We start from the raw sequence: 17,786 nt of genomic DNA, 5'->3' as shown, positions 1-17,786 counted from the left end.
AGGCCCTGAGTCCAGACCAGTCCAGAGAAGGGCAGCTGTCGTCCCCCCAGCGTTAGCTTTGAGGACGGGACATTGTCCAGAGAGGGGACATTCCTGGCCGGGCAATGCTCGTTGCCATAGGGAGAGGTATAAATGAAAGGAGGGCGTTGGTGTCGCTGCTGCTCCCCCTGCTCCAGGACAGTCTAAAGACCTCTATTTAGGGAGACACTGCTGCAGGGACAATGCTTCTCCGGGACAGAGGAAGGAGGGGTGAAGAGAAGCACCCCTCAGAGTGTGTGCACGAAGGCCGAAAAACTGAAACAGATGAGAGAGATCTTATGTGCACAAAACCTAATACAATGAGAAAAGTATAAAGAGGAGTAAAAAAACCCATTTTAACTTTAGACAAAACTTACTGATAGCAGTGCAAATTATTACTTACATTAAACAGAAACATTTAATCCAATAGAGGTAAAGTAGCAGAAACTGGCCACAAATTAAAGCTATACATCAGTGATGACGGAGTTTTAGTCTCAACAATTCATGAGTTGGTAATAAGTATGCAAATGACTTAAACCGCAATTAGAGATTTTATTTAATAATACACAGTTATGGTAATACAATTAAAGGCACAAAAAGTAATTATCATCAATATATTTTTGGTAAATGAAGGGAAAAAAGCAAGATTGAGAATATGAGCATTAAGCATTAACATTTTTGTTAAAATTGCTTGAATAGTGTATTGCTATTATATAAAAGGTTGAACATAAGAAATAAATAAAGAACATTTAGCAGAGATACTATAACATGTGATGGAAAAAAAATAACAAGATCCACAATTCACAAACTTCAGTGTTTTATTTTGAAATCTAAACTTCACTGACTTTTAATGGTACTTTATTTGGTTTGGCCAACCTATCATCAGTTAGGTTAGTATTAAATATAATAATACAGATGTTTTACAATCACTATAATTGGAAATCTATAACTGCAGGATTTTGACAATAAAATGTATGTTTCTATTCAACTTTGTTCCAAATTTGCGCCCGTTTACATTCACAACCTCTCAAATCATGATGAGAAAATTGAAACAGTGATTTTAGCTTTCAGAGCCATTGATTTAAAGCTCTAATTTGGATTTTAATGCATCTGATTTCACTGATAATATTATTAATCCTGTGAAATGTGAACGCAGCTGCACTGAGAGGAAAGTACTTGGTTTGAATCAGACTAGGAAAAGTTTCTGGGCACGGCTCAGTAATTCATTCTGGTAATACTGAACATTATTGTGGCGTAACACTGAAATCGGCCAAATCAAAAGAACATTGTGGTAATTAGACTGTAATTCAAGGCATTACCATATCGCCACACAGGCTTAAATAGTCGTGTTGGGAGAAACGCAAAGCACATTATTTTAATGGTGTAATATGCAAACTACAGCTCGTTTCAATTACATGGCTTAACAATGCATAAATGATGCGAGCCTTGTTATTTGGACTGCGGGGTCCCGGGTTAGTCCTCACATGGGCCGCTGTTGGGCTATGTCTGTACAGTACAAGCCATGGCGGCTGCCAAACTACTTTTAAGGGAATACAAATGAACAGAGACAATGTAAGCGTTAAATTAACAGTAGGATAATTATATGACCCGTGTGCTGTAAAGATTCAATTTCTGAGGCTTTAATTAGGCGACTGTCTCCCTGTACTGTAACAGCTCACAGCTCGCTGCCAATTTCTCACCAGAAAGCATCCTATGAGCGGAAATAATTAGATTTTATTAAGACACGGCTCGGATAATAAAGGAAATCAAAGGCAGGGCTGCGTAAGTATGATACTGTATGTTTTTTAAATGTTTCACACATAATCTATCCCATGATAGGCCTATCATAGTTAGCAGTGTGACATACACTGACCACTGTACATAAGGAGGAAGATCTGATGACTTTTATAAGCTACTGAACAAGAAGGGTTTGCACAAACATTGGTTTAAAAGCCCCACTGCATCCTGGGACGTGTTGGCTGTTATTACAGGTGATAAAACACAATGCTACACAATCAGATGTTTAACAGCTTAGTATTAAGTGCCACAGAGCGAGAAACTGTCCCATTTGGAGCATTATTAGTTTATTACAGAAGGGGCTTTAGGGAGCAATCCTGCTAAAAGGATATTACTTTATATTGTGTGACAAACAGAAACAAAATCAACACAGCTCTAGTGAATACAGGAGAAGGATGCGTATTTTAGCTCCCATCTAGCACTGCTTTTACTATTTTATTTCAGCACTCAAAATAATCTGTATAATCTTCACATTTATCTGTGCATGGGAAAAGCACAAAGAGATTTTAATATGGTATATTTGTTTCTTGCCTTAACACTTATCTTCACATTTTGTGATGTCTCTCAAAGCATTCATTTTGATGCTCGAATCATTGTTGAACTTTTACGAAACGCACAAATATACACTGTTCTTGAAAATATTGTTAGTATTGCAGTGCTGAAGACGAGTTTGCGATTAACAGCCTGCCCAAGTAGATTGCATGTACAGAGCTAAAACTTACACTACTTTCAATTCAAGGGCAGTGTATTTCAAAGCAATAACAAAGACATTGAGGCTTCATTTCTGATTAGCCGTTCAGATATCAAGGTGTCTTACGTAATCAGCCCCGCACTGGCCCTGCAGCTTTCATCTCTACTGTAATTGTTGTGTGCATCAAAGCGATCGGGAGCGGACTGACAGTTTGTATGGGAGGAATAATACAGCGGGCGAGTGACGACATGGGGAGAGGGAGAGAAGGGGGAGGGGCCTTACAGGAGAAGGACATATCGGCCTGAAGAAAGGAAACTGGAGAGGACTCAAAGTGGGAGCGAGTTAACGAGTAGGACAGCGTTAATTGTGTGTATTGTGCGTTTTCTCTATTGGCGAGTGCGTCCGTAGAGCAGCAGCCCGCCGACACCGCAGCCAGCTCTCAAACCCATGTATTCCAACGCAATTAGGCCACTCAAAGACCTGCTTAAACCTGCACCCCCACTGCAGAGAGCCGCGGATAGCTGCAGCTCCTGTGGGTCCCCTCCATTGTGGCAAGGAGGGGTGTGCTCTGTCCCCCTTTGAGCTTTGAGGCCCGGGATGAAGAGACCACCCCTGGGAGCAGGAGAAAATGGAAGGATTATACCTAGTTTTTTTCTGAGCCGTTCACTCGCTTTTTATCTTTCTGTTTTAGGAGTGCACCTCAGGCTCACAGCTCTGAAAAGTAGAAGTTCGCTTCACATGCAAGACCGCTAAAGCCGTAGATTCAACACTATCATGATGCCGCACTTCACTTCAGTCAATTTCCAAGTTGGTAACAGTAAAAATACTCAAGAGTTTTATATCGACACTTTTTACTAATAGGGTGTTAGTTGGTTGCAACGTCTACTACACAAGTGTAAAAAAGTTTGACTTCTTCCACTTCTATATGAAAAGTTACTCCACAAATGCTAAGAATTATAATAATTTCAAGATTTTAGAAAGTACAGACGTGTTCACACTTTCAACTACAGCTATAGTTACTGATAGATCTGCATTCACTTATTATTTTACTTCTCCTGCTACACAACTACATTCTGTCACTGAGGGCTAATAGTTGATGATTCTAAAGATTGATCTTGATCTAGTTGTGGAGACTGACTACCACCACCACCACTACTGCCACTACTACTGCTACTACTATTACTAGCTGCTCGGGAAGGTATTAGTTGGTTCCTAGAGATATTTTTGGGACCAGCAGATTGTCATAGTCACACAAGCGCTGTACTTCCTCTTTGCTGTGTTTCATTATTCATAGTCCTCTATTTCAACAAGTGGCATCTCCGTTTGCACCAGTGCCAGTCAGTGGGTCGTCTCTGCGGGCAGCGCTAAGAGAAAGCTCCTCGCAACAGCAACGTTTTCTTTTGGCTGCCTTTCAACGTGTCTCATATCCCCTTGAAAGCATTTAAAGGAGATTACGCTACACCTCCCCAATAAGAGCAGAGATAGAGAGCGGGACAGAGAGCGGGAGAGAGAGGGGCAAAACTGGCACATTCACACCTGCAATACAACTCGATGGCATCATCAGATTAACAAGGTAATCCACACAATGAGCTCTTTGATTTGGCAGTGATATGATGCATGCTGTTGTTCTGGACCGTCCCAGCCCCAGAGAGCCTGGCAGACCACGTTCTCTTACTCTGCTGAGAGAAGAGTTTAAAGTGCTGCGTGATTCCAGCGCCCTGTCCTAGAAGTGAAGGGAGGACTTTCCAGGGAATTTGAACAAATCTTTGGGCATTTTAACTTTAACACCCACCACTCAGAATATATCACATTATGGATGGTCCAATATACATAGATCTCAACAGATAGTATTTGGTATTTGTCTTGTTGTTGTGGCCGATATTTGCCATTGTTGATATCAATACTTAAAAATCCATCCCTATATCTATATAAAAGTTACATATTTTCTTTTTCAAAAACACCAAAACAATCAAATATTTTTGATAAATAAACAAATTATAGATCTAGTATTCACTTTATAATTTTACATCAGCATTTCAGATTAATTTTTTTTTTTAATGGCTAGGAATGTGAAACTTAAAATCGACCGTACCTATAGATGTGTGCTGGTTTGCGCTCTCATTGTTCAGCTGGAATAGCCCCATGTGCCTCGTTCGTCAGCACACAGGCAGCAGATGGCAGGAGACGCGTTACCGGCCGCACTACTATGTAAAGTGTCTCTAAGTGAAACATCAATACAACCCTGTCAATACATTAACGCTACAGACGGCCTACCTTCAGACTGGTATTTGAGAAATGAGAACAAAACCCTGTTATGAATGTTATGAATGTTTGTTTCTCTGAAACTAGCACGGAAACTGAAACTTAAAATTGATCAAACTTTAATAGACTGTGGGGAATTTTGTTAACACCACCTATCCTTACCCTGAGAGATAAAGTCATGCAATACAATAGGATAATAGTAAAAACAAAATAAAGTTTTTGATTCCTGTTTGGACCAAGTTCTGTCGTTGTGTCCTTGGGCAAGACACTTCACACATAGTGCTTATGATTGTGGTTTGGGAGAGAGTGATCATTATAAAGCATTTCATATGTAAAAAGGCCAAACTTGCACATATTTGGGACATAAACATCTGAAAAAAGGAAATGGTTAGAGCCAGGTTTAAATTTCTTGTTTAATTTTGTTGACTTTTTTTGTTGACTAGTTAAAATGTTGATAAATAAGACTTAAAATTAGATTTCAACAAATCCTTCAATAGTACAAGATTGTAAAGCTTGGGGTGTGTAGGTGCTACTTAGGGGGTGTGTCTTTATGTCCATATGTGACAAAAATAGCCTTTGAAGTTACAATCTTCCATATCTATGGATGATTGATTGATTATGAAATGAAAAATAACAACATCTTTAGGGGCAGATTGGACAATTCTGTTGTATCTATAGTATGTAAAAGCGAGTCTCAGCTATGGTCTGACCCCCCCTAATTTGGATGGAATATTATGGAATTATTATGTGCTTTTTTTAGCTAAGGTATGCTCTAACTAAAATACTTAAAAAAGTTAACTAAAATTGTAGGTGTTTATTATTCTTAATTAAAAAAAAAACATTATTTTAATCAAAATTCACACTTGTATCAAGATAAATGGTTGTTTAACTGTAATTAATATAGACTCATTATTTAAATTAGTAAAATTGTGTTTGGAAACATTTATGTAAATGTATCCGGATACTGGCCTATGGTGCTTTATAAGCCCATGAGGGGCTGGGCATAATTCTAATAAATACAATAATAAAATAAAATATAGCCGCAAGCGGCAATGATCGGCCCTCGCCACGCCGCCGCCACGCCGCCGCCACACCGCCGCCACGCCGCAAGAGGAGGGGGCGCTAACGCGCCCCAATTGTCCTTTTATTACGCCTACTGCTGAATCTGTGACGCTGTCACATCTTCTCCCCTTTGTTTTACCAACAAAAAGCAATTTTATTTTGAATTCTTGGCAAAATGTGCGGCTTTGCCGCACAGACACCGTGACTCTTTGAATGAAAATGTGGATAACTTTTGATGGTCTTGAAGATGAGTCTCACCAAATTTCAGGTTAATAGGGCTGACGCCCTGGGAGGAGTTTGTGAAAGTCTAAAGTGTAAACATGTTCTGGCGATTTCCCCATTGGAATAACATGAAAGGTTTCGGTCATCGTTACGGCAACGCCATAACAATTATGACATGAGTCATTGACTTTTTTGATGGGGATGCTAAAATTGAGTTGTGTGTCAAATTTCATATAATTTCGCAAAACTAAACATTTAACCTCCATATAAAATCTGTAGGGGGCGCTGTGGCGCCAAATGAATTTATTTCACTTCAAGTAGGTTTAGGGCAAAGAGTTTAACAACTGATTCTAATTTGACGCAATTCGGACTTTATCTGCGCAAACGGCAGAAATTTTAAATATGGGAGATTTCTGAAATTCTAGCTACAGTTTGCGGCTTCGCCGCACAGAGACCGTGAGAGGTATCAATGTAATTTGGATAACTTTTGATGTCCCACTCCTCAGTAGCATTTTCACCAAATTTCAGCTTTTTAGGGCCAACGCCCTGGGAGGAGTTCGTAAAAGTACGACGTTTGGAAAAACTCCGAAGTCATGTTTAGCCATTTTTGAAGCAATATGGCCGACATTTGGTTGGGCGGACGGCGTTGCCGTAATAATATTTTTTACTTCTCTTGTCACCATCTACCTCTGCGCCAAATTTCATGATTCTACGATCAGATTTTTTTTGGGTCATTTCCCATCTCTCAATGCATTTTTGGTACATTTGGGGGCGCTGACGCGCCAATTTTTTTAATTTTAGAAAAGGGAAATAGCCAGAATGTAGAGAGGCACGATTTTTAGAGGCGTGCAAATTTTTGTGACTTTTCGTCAATGTTCACTGGGTGAAAAATAGGGGGGTTGGTCCCGAGAAGAAGAAAGAAAGAAAGAAAGAAAGAATAATATTCCGATGCGAAAACAATGTTTCCCATTTTTCAAATATCATAAACTATACATTTTCGGAAAGCGCTCGCGCTTTCCTACCTCATGGTGTGGGTCCCTGGTCACTGACGGGTACTTTCGATAATTTTGAGTGGGCTCCGCCCACTTTGTGTTTTTGGCCCTCTATACAGTAATAATGTTCAATTTTTGCCTTACATGCTTATATGCACGGAACATGCAAGAGATGGGGAACGTATTCGTGAGCTACTTAGCGCAAATGAGTGCTTTATATGGGGATGACGACCGCTTCGCGGTCGTCATCCCAATGTAAAGTGCTCGTTTAGTGCGAACTTTTGCACGGGCTTCGCCCGTTTACAACGGTAATGTTCCATTTTCCTACAACTAATTAGTATGCACGGGGCGTGCATGAGTGGAGGAGTGCGTTAGTGAGTGTTTGGAAGTGGGCGAGCGCTTCGCGCTCGATTTTGTGCGCACTACGTGCGCACTTTCGCAGCCGTGCTTCGCACGGCCTTACGAGATTAATAGGCCTCTCGCCAGCTTGTGGCGCTCGGGCCTAATAAATTCATTCATCTAGTATTAAGTTATTTTGCACCAAGTTTATTTGTATATTCTAGGACAGCTGCACTCTACAGTGTCTTGTGTTAAAGTAATTGATGAAAAGTTCAGGGACTTGGTTCAGAGATTCAGTAATTTGGCGTTATGGGGCAAAATTCAGAGGAGAGCAAGGAGAAATTAGGCAGATAGAAATTAATTTGTTATTTGTCCAACTCAATGAAGAGTGTCACAGCCCTGTTTAATGAATGGGTAATCCATTTCTTATTGCTCTGCGCGAAGTTCACCCTTCAATGAGGTGGAAAAAGACAAACATATCTCTCACAGGAGCTTTCCTTCCGGAGGTAAACGATGCTCAGGGCCTGCCCCTATATGCTATTTGCTTTTGATTTGATTTATGTGTTTGGGGAGTGATTGAGTTTTAAAAGTAAGTTTGGAATCTGTAATAAATAATTGTCTACTATTGTTGAGGCCACACAGCTGAAATACTGTGAGAAATGGATCCATGATCAATTGGTTTGTAGCTCTGAGCAGCACTGCACTGGCTGTGTACATAACTAGTGTTTTGTTCTTATGTACTGCTTCACTCAGTTTGTCCCATTTGGGAGGCCAAACAGTAAGGAAAACAAGAGATGTCACAAATAACACTCTGAATGTGAGGTGAAAAGTATGTTATTTTATGCATTTCACTTTCTTTCAAGCATACTGTATGTATATATGTAGCACATATAACAGCTCCAGTTAAAATGCAGATCAGCATGCATCAACTTTAAACATTTACATGTGTACAAACCTCATTTAGGTGCACTCAAATTTAGCTCAAACCAAATATGAACAACTCTTTCATTTCAAGTGCTGTATTCACTGAGCTACAGAGCCTTTTTCTTTACTGACCCCTTACGGCTGGAGTTATTATCTTTGGTCAAGGGGCGATTACCTGACAAAATGATGATGTCTTAGAGGCCATTCTTCTTCCTCCAGGACCTTTCCTCCAGCCCTGTTAACAAAGCTGATGTTTGGTGTGAACTTTGGTAGTGTACAGTCTAGATAAAGCAGTTAACATCTCTAGCAGAAAAGTTACATAGTGCACTTTTAACAATATTAGCAACACACAGAACCTTCTCTACAAAACTGTTTAGCTTTTACTATTAATTGACATGTGCTTTATTGTCTCTGTGCTATTGTTGTGTGTATTAATCTTTGTTAATACTGCCTTATTGTGGAATTCACTAATGTAATCTGCTTATGCTGCCCATTTTTTACCAACTAATGTCTGTGTGGATTTAATTTTTTTTTTCAACAAACCAGTTTTTTCTTTGTGATCTGTCTGTCCTGCCAACCTGTCGAGAGACGACCCTGACTTATCAGTGACTGAAGAATGGGATTTTGTATGTCTACAACTATTTAAATGCCCTTTATATTGCTGCTAAGACTGTTACTGTTTATAACATGCAATATGTGTTATTATTGTGCTCATGTTTACAGAGTGTTTTAATTGTTTTTAATGGATCAGGACTTACACACTTGTGTTGCACGTTACATCAAATCTATGCGGTGAAATTTATGACTGAGATTGAGTTTTAGTATTTTCGTTTTTTCCATTTGGGTCCTCACTTTTTTATTTTGTGTTTAATTATGTATTGTGTTGTTTTTGTTTTATGTTTAGTGAATAAACCCTGCAATAGTTGTGAACGTTGGAATTGCCCTCTTCTAATGTCCCTAAAGGTAATGTCTTTTTGTGGTGCATTATTTGTTCCTGTTTGGATTTCTCTACATTCGATTTCACATGTTGCACATCACACTTGCACAAGCAGGGACTGGGGACTCATCTGACATGCTTTTTCAACTCAACTCCACACTGTGAGTCAAAACATTTTGGGGCCTCTCACACAAGATATTTTGGGAGAAGCTTCACAGAAAACTCTTGAGGAAAACATCAACATTTTACAACACTACAGGTAAAACAATCTTTTTTAAAGATTTGGTGGCAGTTTCTTTGTTGAATATAGGTTTGAAAAGAAGAAAATGTCCAGTAAACTCCCCAATGTGATGCTGTCTATAAATGAACTCAACTGGTGCCAATAGTCACCTCAAAAGCTATTTGTTCTGAACAGTTTTTCCTTTTTAGGTAAGATAATTTCACAAATTCACTCTTAGAGTACAATATATATATATAACTACTTGTATCAGGAAGGGCATCTGGAATAAAAACTGCCCTTACAGTACAATTAAATTAGGAAAAACATGCCTTTCATGTTCCCCTTGTTGTTGCCAATAATATGATCTATTGGAGAGGTCAACCTACTCTATTATATGTATGTACTATGTTGCTTTTCTGGTGGACGGTCCATCACCTGCTTGTCTCTATGGGGATGTAATAGCTTTGCTTAAACTTAAAAGCAGTTTGGCAACACCAGGCCAAGTTACAAGTCCGATCTGTGAAGAGGCGAGCCTGCTCAAAAGAAGGAAGGAAGTATTATTATTATTATTATTATATTAATAATAATAATTTGAGCAACAAAAACACTTGTAATTCAAAACATACAAGATAGATATATTTATTGGAATTCTATGTAATATCTCCATGGAAACAAGCAGGTGTCCGACCCTCCGATCTCCTCACCACCACCACCACCACCACCACCACCACCACCACTAGAAAACTTACACAGTGTCATTTTAAAACCACGTCAGGCTCAACAAAGTCAGGATTACAATTTGGTCTTTATATTTGATATCTTTATATTCTGGTTCCAGTTGGTTGGTGTGCTGTATTTAGAAGGCTCAGAGATGTGGGAGTCGCTGCAAAAGACGACACTTTCAATTATTTCTCACAGCATTCATGGAAATAGAGGCACAGCGGGAGAAGACTTTGAACGACAGAAGTATAACAAGCTAGAAGTCTTGTGTTAAAATAAATAGACATACTCAATGAGAGATTGTTTTGGGTTGTTTCAGCTTCAAACAATAGTTGGAGTGATGTTGAAGCTGGATTCAAGAAAAATCTGTTAATTTGATGAGAATTAAGGAGCAGAAAAAGTGCAGTTACTTTAAATTAATTCACTACAAGTACTCCATCCATCCAATCATCTTCTTCCGCTTATCCAGGGCCGGGTCGCAGGGGCAGCAGTCTAAGCAGGGACTCCCAGACATCATTCAACCCCAGACATTTCCTCTAACTCCTCCGGGGGGATCCTGAGGCGTTCCCAGGCCAGCCGAGGGACATAGTCTCTCCAGCGTGTCCTGAGTCTTCCCCGGGGCCTCTTCCCGGTGGGACATGCCTGAAACACCTCCAGAGGGAGGCGCCCAGGAGGCATCTGGAACAGATGCCCGAGCCACCTCAGCTGGCTCCTCTCGACGTGGAGGAGCAGCGGCTTTACTCCGAGCTCCCCCCGTGTGGCCGAGCTCCTCACCTCATCTCTAAGGGAGCGCCCAGCCACACGGCGGAGGAAACTCATTTCGACCGCTTGTATCCGCGATCTTGTCCTTTCGGAACGTAGACCGACCGGTAAATAGAGAGCTTTGCCTTTCGGCTCAGCTCCCTCTTTACCACAACGGTCCGATGCAGCGACTGCATCACTGCAGCCGCTGCACCGATCCGCCTGTCGATCTCACGCTCCATCCTTCCCTCACTCGTGAACAAGACCCCAAGATACTTGAACTCCTCCACTTGGGGCAAGGACTCCCCACCCACCTGGAGAGGGCAAGCCACCTTTTTCCGGTCGAGAACCATGGCCTCGGATTTGGAGGTGCTGATTCTCATCCCAGCCGCTTCACACTCGGCTGCAAAACGTCCCAGTGCATGTTGCAGGTCCGGGTTTGATGGAGCCATCAGGACAACATCGTCTGCAAACAGCAGAGATGAGATCCTGTGGTCCCCAAACCGGACACCCTCCGACCCCTGACTGCGCCTAGAAATTCTGTCCATAAAGACGTATGAACAAGTACTCCAAAAGATAAAATCACAACTTATAGTAAGTAGAAGTAAAAAATTATATAGTTTATAGAATTATTATGGAATGTTACGTTACTACTAAAGCTGCATTGCCCGATTTTATCTGCAAAAGTAGGAAGTATTTAAACCTAACTCCTGGCTCTTACAAACCTTTTGGAACATTTCTAATATTCACATGACTTACTCATTTACAAGAATTAAGTCAAATATCCCAACTTTAAAAACACATACAGAAAAGATGTTTTCTAAAATGCTGAAATATATCGTAGAGCCTCAGTATTCCACACATTTGAGTTGTAGATTCAAAGTGGGCCAATGTGACCAAAAATACGAGCAACTCTCCTTCAGAGCCCTTCAAATGAAAACTTTTCAGCCGCATCAATACAAACAAAACAATTCGCAACTCCTCTGGGAACTTTTCCTTAATGGAATAAGCTATTATTTGAATCATAGTTAATTTGAACTTTATTGTCCTAAAGTAAGGTTACAATATTCATCAGTGCAATAACAAATATCTATTCAATATTGTATATATATTTTAGGAAAATATATACATTATTTATATTATGATGCAACTGCTTGAATACAGTCACTAAAACTAAACCTTCAGGTGTGAACAATTGTATTTAAATACATTGTGTTTAAATAATTGTTATAGTTTTAAAGCCAAGCAACTACTTTTACCATGGTTATTTAAATAACTACTTTTACCATGGTTATTTAAATAACTACTTTTATCATGGTTATTTAAATAACTACTTTTACCATGGTTATTTAAATAACTACTTTTACCATGGTTATTTAAATAACTACTTTTACCATGGTTATTTAAATAACTACTTTTACCATGGTTATTTAAATAACTACTTTTATCATGGTTATTTAAATAACTACTTTTACCATGGTTATTTAAATAACTACTTTTACCATGGTTATTTAAATAACTACTTTTATCATGGTTATTTAAATAACTACTTTTATCATGGTTATTTAAATAACTACTTTTACCATGGTTATTTAAATAACTACTTTTATCATGGTTATTTAAATAACTACTTTTACCATGGTTATTTAAATAACTACTTTTACCATGGTTATTTAAATAACTACTTTTACCATGGTTATTTAAATAACTACTTTTACCATGGTTATTTAAATAACTACTTTTACCATGGTTATTTAAATAACTACTTTTATCATGGTTATTTAAATAACTACTTTTACCATGGTTATTTAAATAACTACTTTTACCATTGTTATTTAAATAACTACTTTTACCATGGTTATTTAAATAACTACTTTTACCATGGTTATTTAAATAACTACTTTTACCATGGTTATTTAAATAACTAAACTATGCTTGGTGGAAGTTTTTTGCTTTAGCTTTTCCTATGTTTCCGGGACAACGTCACAACTGAACCCACTCCATGTTGGTAGTAACACCTCTATATTCACCTAATAGATCAAACAACGGACATGATTTGTAGGCCAAGTCTTTTGCTGCGTGTCTCTTCCTTCCTGCGCATACCAATCCAATACAGCCCAAGGTAAGATTGCCCGCTGTATGTTCTACATGTGTATGTGAGTCAGGGCTGAGGGTTGGAAGGTCTGTTTGCCTCTCCACAAAGTATCGATTTATCCTTTTCTCCAATTTATTTCTCCTCCTTTAGTCGAAGATACATTCAGATGTGCCTCTAGGGGAGGAATTTGGGGTAAAGACGTTTACACGAGTAAAAGTCATCCACAACCTCATCAAGAGGACAAAACACAAAGAGGCAGGTACATATGCATCAAGATTTGCATATTAAATTTACTTTTTTTTTGCAAGACCATACAACTTCTACCATACATATATCTGGGCTTGAAATTGACACACATTATGGCTGAATTTCAAAAAAATTGAAAAAGAGAGAAAGATAAGAGGGTTTATCTTTCACTACATCAAACATGTTTGTAAATTGAGTTTCATCTGGGTCCTAATGTGTCCTATGTATTTGAAATATGTTGTATGTTGACGCCTCACCTTACATGCTTCTCTAATATTCCAAGTTGGGACTGGCACAAAGAGTACATGGGCTCATAAACTGGCCAAATATATATGCCCACGTTATAGCCGCTTTGATTTCCACAGAAGACATTCTTTCTGAGAGTAACAACCATTATAAACGGCAGCATAAAGCATAATTGTTCCTCATAATCTGGTTTTGACTACAAGGCGATTGGATCAGAATAACAATATCTCCCGTCCTGATTCAACTGCCTGATCCCTATCTGCGCCTGTATGATTCTGACATTTTCAGATCTTATTACTCTGACTCGAGGATTTGTATCGTAAAGCCCCAGCGGTGGCAATGGCTGTGTTGAACAGAATATGCTGCGTGTGCACACATCCTTCCCGCTGCCCCCCTCCACACACACGCACAGAGCAGCCATTCTTCAGTGTCACGGTGAGCGACGCCTGGCACATCCTTACACCTGAAGTTGATCAATGCCGATACGTCCAGGGGGAAATTGAAATCCATAGGAAATTAGGCGGTGCCAGTGATTTATTGGAATAGTAAATCAAGCTATGTGCATGTGTATGTGTACAGTATACTGAACAAGAGGGGGGAAGTATTGTTACTTCAAAGTAATGTTACTTATGTACAAGAAAAAATACTATTAGTTCTGAAGTATAAAGTAACTATAAAACTAATTGCTAAAAACTCATCACTAAAAACTTGAAGAATTTCTCTCCTGACAGACAAAAGCACAACACACGTTTTGAACCAACAGATAGTGGCTTAAACTGTGACAGTGACTTCTTAAACTATTATTAATCATTGTCAAAATATGCAGCAATACATTTATTCTCAGACTGGAAACATTTACAGTTCTAACTAAAATAACAAGTTAAATGTGACTGAATTAAGTGGTATTTGATATATTTAGAAAATTAAAATATGAGCATAACCCTAAGAGGAGAGAAGGGACTGTGCATGTTAATGGACTTCAGAGGTTGGCAGAACTTGCCTATTCTCTGCATGCTGTTCGCCCATAAAGGGGTCTCTGGTCCCCTCTGGTGCACCCCCCTCTGTGGTGACGGGATGGGGGTGACGACCCAACCACAGACACACAAAGCTCCCTAGGGGTCCTGCCACACTGAAAAGAGGAGAGCCACTGTCTGTACAAATGTCAGGTCCATTTCTGAGCAAATGTTTGATATCACAACGAATCAAAAGATGCAGGGCTCAATAAACAACCACGGAACAGAGAGACTAAAGAGAGGCAGAGGTGTCATTTGATATGGTACTGATTAGTTTGGACAATTACTATTTTTGGTCTTTTTTGTAGTTTTTGTCTTCTTCTTTCTTCTTTCTTTACTCTGTGAAATGTGTGCAGCGCTACTGATCATTCATCTGAATGTGGTCGAAGAATACTGAAGATGCTGTTATCCATGACCATGAGTTTTTGTCAGAAATAAAAGTGATATATACTTTTTGGATTCCAATATAACGTTTTACAAAGGCAGTAGTCTGAAAACACACCAGAAACAAAACAGTATTTAATTGTTTTGGTATTGAACTTTACAGCCTACTGTGCATAAAAATGTGCATAGAGACACAACATTTTATAGGTTGTTGGTGAAAAAAGCAGGAAATCAGGGAAACAATGATTAAAGCAGATTGTGGTTGCTTTCATGCCAACCCATCATCCAAAGACAAACATGGATTATTGTAGGTAAAATATAGGTGTTAGGCTACGTTATGTGACTATGAGAATATGAATTCCAGTGGACAGAATGTCTTGACCCATACACTAATCCTTTGCACATTTTTAATAACGATCATGTTTAGACAGTACTATGAATCCAAAATAAAGCTAACTGTGCAAAGGCAAACAGTATTTTACTTAATAATGTATAATGTATCGAGTTCCTTGCATAGCAGTAATAAAAGCGATGTCTTTATGCTTTCCTTCATCACTCAGTGGATTCAATCTAACACTATGACTGAGCAGTTTAACTAGTATAGCTACAGTCCAAGAGAGAAATAAAAACATATATTTGACATTGAGTCTAGTGCATTTGTATAGCTTATAGAGAAGGTTGCATTCACGCATGAATGTGACAAATAAATCCAGCAGGTTTTTCTTTGGAGACAGGATCACTTCCCACCACGCGCTCCCACACCCTCTCACAGCACTTTTCCTCCTCCCAGGTACACCACCGCTTGTGTTAGAGCATGGGTTTTGTCCTTCTTTAATTGCTTTTTTTTTGCAAAGAAGAAGAGAAGACAACAACAAGCTGTGGCTCGGCTGCGGCTAATGGAGAGGCTGTACTAGTGAATAGGGACATTCATCTGGAGACGGGAATCGGCACACAATACCCTCGCGCTGGGCTGCTCAGATCACCAACAATCACCAAACACACACACACAAATACACATAGGAACCATGGAGATCAGGGGAGGCCGGGGAGGAACCTAATCGCATCCCAGCGGAGAGCAGATACTGAGGAGGGAGGAGAGGAAACCAGACAAGGTGATATAGGAGGGATGAAGAAGGCGGGGAAATGGATGTTTTACTACCATTTGATTTAGGCCTCACGATGAGCCCATAAGACATACAGATAGAACCTTGGCATTACACAACATAAATACAGATACAAAAGGAAGAATGTAAACTTTATATTCACTTACGGTAGGATCATTCAGGTTAAACACAATTAATCTTCTTTATAAGCTTTGTAGCCTGACATTATGTTCTTGGATAAAGTGAAACAAGGCAACAACAAACTCACATTTTAGTCTTTAAAGTTTTGTTTTTGACTTCATTAAAACACAAACTATTGTGAGCCTAAATCCCACTACCCAAGATAGGATTGTTTTTTCTCTGGCCTAAAGGCTTTAATTGACAGGAAAACTAAAGTGTGAAAGAGGAGAGAGACGGTAGAGATATTTGGCAAATGGTCGAGGCCGGGAACAAACCCACAACACCGAGGTGTTCAGAACCACATACAGTATATGCAACAGTATATACAGTATGTCATGACATCAACAACAAACTAAAAAAGTTGTAAACTCTTATTCAAGTCGCAGCTTCAAAGAATCAGATAAATAGCTAGATTCTACTTTGTGGTGTTACTTCAATCCCTATTGTACAACAGAAAAACATGCTCTTCCTAACATCAGTTCAAAGTTACACATTCAAAAACATGTCTTTCTATTAAATATCTCCCAATACTTTGTGAATGCAGTGTCCACCCACACTATCTGACAGACAGGTGGACACACTGAGCCAGCTACAGAAGAACATACATTTTCCCAAACATTTTCTTATAACATGTCAGATCTTCAAGAACGAGACTAAAACCTATTTCTCTCCAAACAAACAAACAAACAAACAAACAAACAAACAAACAAACAGACAGTATTAAGGCAAAAACACACAAAACATCACATTTAAAAGAAAAGGAGACACCACAGAAGTGACAGTAGATGACTCTCATCTCAGCGAGGCGAGACCAGGCACCTGTCAGCTCCTGCCATACTACACCCAAACATCAGGGAACAACAACTCAATTAAACACACCATCCCTGTTCAATTACTGCCACATAATCACTGCAATTTACCTTCCCTCTCGGTGCAGACACCAAACAAACACACACGGGGGCAGGCACACAAAAGACTGCAACGAGAGCCAGAGCTGGGGCTGCTTCATCCTACACATTAAGTGAGTAATGCTCTCCGTGTGGCGACGTGAGCATGAAGGCGAACTGGCATAAATTACATGTGGAGGATGTTGGCTCCATGTGATTTGAGTGGACAGCAGGTTCACTGAAGTTCTACCAGCAATTACTTTTACAAACATGTCCATTATCTGCATGAGAAATGTCAAAGATGTTGTACTGAAGATTGTTTTAGAAATGTACAATGCCACAAGAGGTCATACACTAGTTTAAATCATCTTTGACCTTGAACCAAGCCTTAATAATTGGTCATAATGAAACAACAATGCCAAATCAAGAAAAAGAGGTATGAGAGATGAATAAAAAAAAACAAAATCCCAAAATTCAAAGGCTGATAATTATTTGGTATGTTTATTGCTTTTTGCTGAACTTAATATTACTCAGTTACAAAATAAAAACAATTATATATATATATATATATATATATATATATATATATATATACAATAATAATATTTCCAGCATCATGCTTCGTGTTTTTGTTGCTATTGCTCTATCTTTGTAATAAAACCTCTTTTCTTGGCCCTGTGTGGAGTCAGATAACAATTAGTCAATTA

At 39.1% G+C, this 17,786-nt stretch overlaps 1 long non-coding RNA gene across 1 annotated transcript in view; it reads right to left on the bottom strand.

Annotated features, from left to right (window-relative positions):
- Positions 1-8,484: 8,484 nt before the first annotated feature.
- The window catches only part of LOC140373646 (uncharacterized), a 50,108-nt gene continuing 40,806 nt past the window's right edge, over positions 8,485-17,786 (bottom strand). The window contains exon 3 of the long non-coding RNA XR_011929042.1: positions 8,485-8,542. This is a non-coding gene — a long non-coding RNA (uncharacterized lncRNA). The remainder of the gene's footprint in view (positions 8,543-17,786) is intronic.

The sequence above is a fragment of the Eucyclogobius newberryi genome, unplaced genomic scaffold (genome assembly GCF_026437365.1).
Source record: "Eucyclogobius newberryi isolate DKJ021-1_F unplaced genomic scaffold, fEucNew1.0.hap1 SCAF_3, whole genome shotgun sequence".
Taxonomy (NCBI): Eukaryota; Metazoa; Chordata; class Actinopteri; order Gobiiformes; family Gobiidae; genus Eucyclogobius; species Eucyclogobius newberryi.
This window is presented reverse-complemented; position numbering and strand designations above follow the sequence as displayed.